The sequence below is a fragment of the Lactuca virosa genome, chromosome 8, assembly GCF_052849685.1.
Source record: "Lactuca virosa cultivar CGN04683 chromosome 8, Lactuca_virosa_CGN04683_v6, whole genome shotgun sequence".
NCBI classification, from domain to species: Eukaryota; Viridiplantae; Streptophyta; class Magnoliopsida; order Asterales; family Asteraceae; genus Lactuca; species Lactuca virosa.
Window position 1 is genome coordinate 253,350,926 of NC_136433.1, and position 7,696 is coordinate 253,358,621.

The 7,696-nt window shown below is 39.2% G+C and overlaps 1 non-coding gene across 1 annotated transcript; it reads right to left on the reverse strand.

Moving 5' to 3' along the window:
* Window positions 1–286: 286 nt before the first annotated feature.
* On the reverse strand, window positions 287–393 carry LOC145135238 (small nucleolar RNA R71). Its single transcript, XR_013719700.1, has one exon. It is a non-coding gene; the product is annotated as a small nucleolar RNA R71 (small nucleolar RNA).
* Window positions 394–7,696: the final 7,303 nt, after the last annotated feature.

The following is a 7,696-nucleotide window of genomic DNA, read 5'->3' on the forward strand; positions in this document are numbered from 1 at the left end:
ATCAACTCGTCGAGTCCCTCATTAATCCAGACATGAATTCGCGATCCTACTCGGCGAGTCTGAGCGCCTACTCGCCGAGTCCCTCCCTAAAACTCAAGGTAAATACTTAAAATAAGATACATGGGAATCCGGATGTTACAAGACAGCTTTGTTAAGGATGTTACCAGTCACTTTCAAAGGAGCTGCAAAAGACTGGTTGAAGGCTCTTCCATCTGGCACAATCACCACATGGGCCCAATTGCGTGAGAAATTTCTAGATCAGTTTTGCCCACCCTCCAAAATCTCTAAACTCAAGAAGGCGATTGCCAACTTTGAGCAAAATCCGGGGGAGTCATTATACGAGGCATGGGAGCGCTACAAGGGGTTGTTAAGGAATTGTCCTCAACATGACCTAAATATTCAGCAAGAAATGTCAATATTCTATGATGGGGTGAATGTCATGACTAGAAAACTCCTTGATTCACTAGGACCACTAACAAAGAAGAACCCAATTCAGGCCAAGGAGCTGATTGAAGAATTTTCAAAGCACTCTCGTGAGTATCACAACCCAGGACGCGATGGAATAAAAAGGCAGTGGAGGTGCACAAACTGAAGAGATGGCTACTGTGATGGCAATGCTTAGCACTATGGATAAGAGATTGGCCCAAATGGACCAATCAATTCATGCAATTCGAGTTGGTTGTGAGAGATGTAGTGGCCCACATTTGACAAAAGATTGCAACTTGGATGAATACGGAAACAAGAAAGCTCAAGTTTGCTACTCAAGTGGGGACAAGTATGATGAATACTGGAGGAAACCGAAGAAAGAGTGGCTGCCTTATGATAAATACAAGAAGCAAAAGGAAGAAAAATATAGACAAACTGGCAGAGGGTTCTACCAAAGAGAGCAACCACTAGTTGAGAAGAAATCAGAATTAGAGACCATGTTGATGAAATTTATGGAAGCTTCAGAAAAAAGACATGATGCTACTGACACTGCAATGGAAGAACAAAGAGCTATAATGAAGAATCATCACACAATAATGATAGATCAGCAAGCATTAATAAAAAATCAGCAAGCCTCCATCAATAACCTTGAAGTACAACTTGGTCAACTTACCACTTTGGTTAATGAGAAGATGTTCCCGAAAAATCCTGATAAGAAGACTCAATCTCACGTAATGGCCATAGATACTGAAGAAGAGGCAATTTCTGAGTTCCTAGAAGCCTTAGAAGTGGAGCCACAGCAGCCCGATCCAAAGCCTAAGAAGCCGAAGCTCGAAATTGAAGAATCTGCTGGAATACCCAGTTCACATCGTGAGCCCGCTATGCTCACGTCGTGGGCTCGGTCTGAATAGAAAAAAATCAGTATATGTTCCAGCTTATAAACCACCTTTGCCATTCCCGTCTAGAGCTAATCTCAGTCCACTGGAGAGAGAACATCTGGAGTTTATCAAGCAATTGAAGGGTATTCCTATCAATACTCCTTTTATTGATTCACTTGCAAAAGTTCCAGAATATGCTAAGTTCCTACAAGACTTGTTAGACACTCATCAGCAATTAAAGGAGAATTCTAAGGTGATTCTAAGTGAGCAAAGCTCAAAAGCTATGTTGGGAGAGATACCTAAGAAGATGGGGGATCCTGGACGACTCACTCTCCCATGTGAGTTTGGGAATAATATGAAGGTTTATGTTTTAGCCGATTCTGGGGCTAACATAAATTTGATGCCTTATTCGTTTTATAAAAAATTGAATATTCAGAAGTTGAAGGCTACAAAGATGACTATTCACATAGCGAACCGTTCAGTGACACAGCCCCGGGGCATTGTGGAAGATATTCTCGTGAAAATTGGGAAATTCGTTTTTCCAATAGACTTTGTGGTTTTGGATATGAAAGAAGATCCCAATGTACCAATTATTCTTGGTCGCCCGTTACTTAACACTGTTGGAGCTCTGGTTGATATACGCGAGTCCAAGCTCACCTTGAGAGTTGGGGATGAGAAGGAAATTTTTGGAATAGAAGATGGTTTCCAAGGGAGTCATGCTCAAGAAGAGGTTTTCAACATAGATGAAGAGAATGAACTTGAAGAATTAGAGAAGCTCATGGAAGAAGAAATCAAAACACTTCAACAAGTTAAAAGAAAAAAACGCGAGCATTTGTTCCATTTTTAGTTGAAGTCATTGCCTACACGAATCCAACTTCTTGGGTAAGCAAGGAAGGTGATGAGATGTCGAGTGATGAAGAGGAGGTTACTTCAAAAGTCACAAGTCCAGTGGAGAAAGAAGAGAAGGATACTATGGAGCTTAAAAATGATGGAACATTGAAGATTCAAGGGATCAAACGCAAGCTCGATGGAAACGACGTCAAGGCTAAAAAGGAGAATTCTAAAAAGGCATATATTCGTCGAGTGCAAGCTTATAAGAGGAGTTTCAAGGAGCAAAAGATCCTGGTGGTGGACTCTTCTGACGAGTCGACGTAGGAGGCACGGAGTCCGGCTCAAGACTCCTAAAAAAGAAGCTCTTCTCGGGAGGCAACCCGAGTTTGGTTTGCATTTTTTTTTTCTTTTTCTTTTTAGTTTTTGCATTCTAGTCTTAGAAACATAGATCATATCACCCAACTCACTTTATTCATAATTAAACACTGAGTGTGGGGTCCCTAAACATGAAGTGGTAATAATTAAGAATTTTGTTAATAGACAAACCTGGATTAAAAATAATAAATTGTCATACAATATTCACGACGTGAATCATTATGATTCATGACGTGAGTTCTGAATGAACCGACAATATATCGTTGATACATATCAGCCCATTTTCTATTAAACTAAATGGCCCAAGACTAATCCATTTCCGATGAAGAATGAATGGCCCAAAATTAAGCCCAGACAGGACTCACGACGTGAATCCTTAAGGATTCACGATGTGAACAGTAATAAACACGGGACCACAGATTAAAGAACACAGAATCCCTTTTGACCAACTCATTCTTTATTCCCACGAAGCGAACACGAAATCTGGACCCCCCTTGCTCCGATTTTGGCCGACATACACTCCATTTTCGTTTTTGCTTACGTAATCTTGCGATCTAAGGTAATACTTCTTTATTCTTATGACTACTTCTTAATTAATAGTTGAAACTTAGGGTTAGGGTTTGTATTTAGTTGACATGTCGAAAATTTTCCCTACAAATACAGGAATAGCCTTGGAATGTTGACGATTTGTGGTTGGAATTGGCATAGGAGTAAACCCCATTGACATTTTGACCTGATTTGCGTCCTGATATTAGCGATTATGGTTGCTTTGTTACGAACTCACGACGTGAATCTTAAAGGATTCACGACGTGAATCCTGGGACTTGATAACTTCAGTTCTGTTAATCTCTAATCTGTTGGGTTGTTTCTTTTGGCTGTCTTTGTTGGTTTGTTTTTGCTTATTTTACAGGAATGGCTCCCAGAAGAGAAGTTCCACCTGGGGTTGCTAATCTCCACCCATTTTACGTCTTTCCGACGAATATGTCACGGGATATTTACACGCGTTGGAACAATCGGTTGGGGTGGCTTTACAACCGGGAGATTGCAGTCGCACCCACCATCAATTGGACACGGTTGAGGGAAGTTGGACTCGTGGATAGGCTGTCCCCGTTTCTAACCAAAATATTTATTGGAGATGGTTATTCGTTCACTTGCTCGGGATGGATCAACCTTTTTTGCATCCAAGAGCGGGTATATAAGGAGTTCTATGTTGAGTTTTTCTCAACAGTTACATTCCACGAGAATGTCCAAGACCCCCATTATCCACAAGCTTTGGTATTCCATCTCGGGGGTGAGTACCGGGAGTGCAGCCTCATGGAATTTTCTTGGAGGGTGGGGATATATAATCCCCAAGAGGCTATGACTCCCGAGTTTGGCATGTTTTTGAGGGATTCAGCTAGAGGGTATGCGGATGATGTCAATGGGTTTGATTTCTGGCATAATATTGCCTTCGGAATATTCAGTTCTGGAGTGTCCCCCGAGAGCAGCATTCGATCTCCCATCCACCGAGTACTACACCGATTTATCACTTTTTCCATCAATCACAGAAGGCATGGGGACAAGGTGACAAAGCAGAATTTATTCTTTTTATGGTGCATTTTGCAGCCGGGAGTGTGTTGCAACATTCCCTATTTTTTGGCACGCTTTCTGGCTGACTCTGCTGCCAGTTCTCGCCCTGGGAGCCCTATTTGTGGAGGGCATTTCATTACCCGTTTGGCCCGATCGTATGGGTTGCTTGTTCCCGGTATCACTCATTCCATGACTTGCATGGATGAACATGAGTTTAGTATGGGTTATTTGGAGACCATTCGGGTGGTACAAAATTATGGGACTCACTGGGGTATTTTGGGGTCGGATGATGAGGATGGTGGTGAACAGCAGGGTGATCAACTAGCACCACAACCAAGGCCAAGGAAAAGAAACGTGAGAGGACGAGGGGAAAGAGGACAACCGGTTCGCCGATCAGCACCCATGGTCGCATCACACTTTGGGTATGATATGATAGGGTATTTTGACCAGCTTTCCTTAAGCATGAACTGGATTGGGGGAACAATGGAGAATTTTGTGCAACATCTCCATGTGGAACAACCTCCTCATTTGGGGTATCATTACCCAATTTTCCCTAGGATGAGCGAGTATCGAGGCCAAGGAGGAGACGGAGCCGGTCCAAGGGGAGCACGTGATGAAGAAGATGACGACTGAGTTCCTATTTAGTTTTTGTTTTAATTTTATTTGGTTTAGATTTTTGTGGTTTGGAACTTGTTTTGGTTTGTAAGACTTTTAAACTATTATGTTACTTTTAGTTGTCTTTTGGTGCCTTTATTACAGCTTGCTAAGGAGTCTTGGGAAGGAAGTAAAGTCGAGTCAAGAGTCGTGATCGTCTAGTCAAGGGTCGTTACAGTTCTAGAGTTAAGAGTCGAGACCCACAATTAAAAATAAGTGTGGGGTGAGTCGAGAGAGAGGATGAGATTAGCAAGGAGTCATAGAAATTCCGCATGCCACAGTGTCTTTAGCAATTTAGAATTTGGAATGGGATGTCAAAAGTAATAAGAAGAATGGGCAGTCTCATTTTCCAGTCGCCCAGTTTTCACGTCGTGAGCATACACTAATTCACGTCGTGAGTTGAGTTATAATAGATTACAGAATCCGCATTCTTGAGACTACACGTCGTGAGTTTTTCCATTTTCACTATATTTGGTGTTTTTTTGGCGCACATGCTGGCTATTTCCTCTACTATTTAGAGTGGCGTTTGCTTTCCCATATTCTTTTATACATTTTGAAGACTTACACCATTTTTATGGGAGTTTGAAGTTCCGATTCATTGCTTTTTTGCTTGTTGGATCACTTACATCTTTCGCGAGTTCAAGTCCAAGTTCCTATTTAGAACAAGTTCCATATTCAAGATGTCCATGTCAACTACACGTTTGGAGTTCGCTCTTTCCACTTCTATCCCAGGGGAGTCTGTTCCTTTTTCTCCCTTTATTTCTTTTAATTTATTTTGTGCATACAATGAGGGCATTGTATGTAATACGTGTGGTGTAGGGGGTAGAAAAAGTAAATTAGTAAATTGCTAGAAATCTTAGAAATAAAAATCTTAGAAATCTTAGGGAATTTAAAAATTTTCATGGGTTTGAAATAATAATCTAATTTTAGTTCTAGTAATAATAATTTGAACTTAAGTTGCTAGTGTTGCATTGGGATGATCTGATAAAGGCTCAAATGTTTAGTTGAGCCAATACACGTTATAGTGCATTTGTGGCCCCCTTTATTCTAGTGAAATCATGGGACAAAAACACAATCTCTCTTAGTTTGAGGGATGCGATATGTTTAGCAGCCTAAACCTGAAATGTATCCAGGAAAGCTATACCTTAACCAATAAAGGTTGAAGTTAAGCGCCCCTGCTTAAGCATGTAGGTTTTTGAGTGATATAAAAAGTGAGATACATGTAAAAAAAAGAGAGAAATTACCAAAAGTAAAGAAATTGAAGAATTTTGGAGCATAAAAGTATCAAAGTTTGAAGATCAAAAGATCAAAATTCTAAAAGTTGAAAGTTGAAGATGCCAAAAATCATGAAAGAAGTGAATTCAAAGAAAAGAAGAATTCAAGAGCTCCAAGATGTGGTATCTTCTAAAAAGTTGTAATTCTCTAGTTTATGTATGCTTGAGTAGCTTTACAAAAATACTTTGAGGTTAAGTAGGATTTCTGGGGATGGATTCGGAGGGTTGCATAAAATGAGCATTGTTCAAAAGAAGTGGGCAAGTGTTTATGAGGATTGCGAGTATTTAGAATTGAGGGGGGTTACTTAGGAAAATTTTTAGACACAAATGCATGCGGTGAGGTTTTAGCATAATGGCTGAGACTTGAGTTGGATCGTTCTATGTGATATTGGTGATGAAGGTTTGATTTAATAATTAGATTTGCTTGAGGGCAAGCAAAGAACAAGTGTGGGGTATTTTGATATTGCCATATTTATACATGTTTTTAGGCAATATTTATTTACATTTCTATTAATATTTTGGTTATTTGCATAGAATAATGGTACTTATGAGTTTAAATTGTTATTTTGCAGCCAAACAGAAGCATCTTCGAAGATAGGGACTGAAATTGACAGAATATGGAACTTTAGAGGATTGAAGAATAGAAGAACGAAAAATCACCCAAAAGACGTACTCACGACGTGAATAATTCATGGTTCACGACGTGAGTCGAGAATTCTAGAAGATATGCATACGGGTGGAAGAGTCCTTGCCGAACACGGTTATCTAATATTCACGACGTGAATCCTTATGGTTCACGACGTGAACTCGGGAAATCAGAATACTATAAATTCCATTGCCCATTACGATTTGAAAGACTTTTGGCTGATTGAAGGGTTTCCAGAAGGCGATTTTTAGCAGAAGAAAGGTCTTGGAAAAAGGTTTTCAACACCAAAAGAGTGAAGGTCCATAATTTAGTTCACTTATTTGATACTTATGAACATGTTTCCTTATACTTTGATTTGTGTTAGTGTGTTAGTTGCTATTATGAGCAGCTGAATCTAGCTACTCTTGTTTAGCTAGATGAAGCTTCTAACTTATGAATAGCTTAATTTTGTATGGATTTATTTAGTTGGTAAATTGTTTGTGTTTGATTTATAATTACCTAGCATGCTTATGGTTGTTTCTTTAGTTGCTTGATTCCATGTTCTGTGTAGTTTAGTGACCATTAACTGCATGAACTTGTTTACCTAATGATTTAGTGAACATTAAAGTGTTAGAGCTAGGATTGACCAATCTTAGTTAGTAATTAAAGTAAATAAACTGAGCTGTGCTAGAGAACGTAGATTATGACTATAATTGCGTTTACATAATAAATCTTACATAGCATATTCATATTCATAATTGGTCTGTGTTTAATTGTGTGTGACCATACATAGTTTTACATGAATTAATTAATTATTGGTAAAATTAGACTTAAATTACTAATATAATTAAAACCAACTTGATCATCCATAATTATTAGCTAGCCATAAGGACGAAGTGGATTCGAACTAAACAAGAGTGTTTTTACTTATTGATTGAATTTGAGCTAAGTTCGTCTGATCTTGTAAAATCAGATAAAACCCTTTTTAAACTTGTTAATAATTAGGTTAATTTGCTAGCAAGTAGATTAATTAGTAACACCGTTCCCTGTGATCGACACCCGAC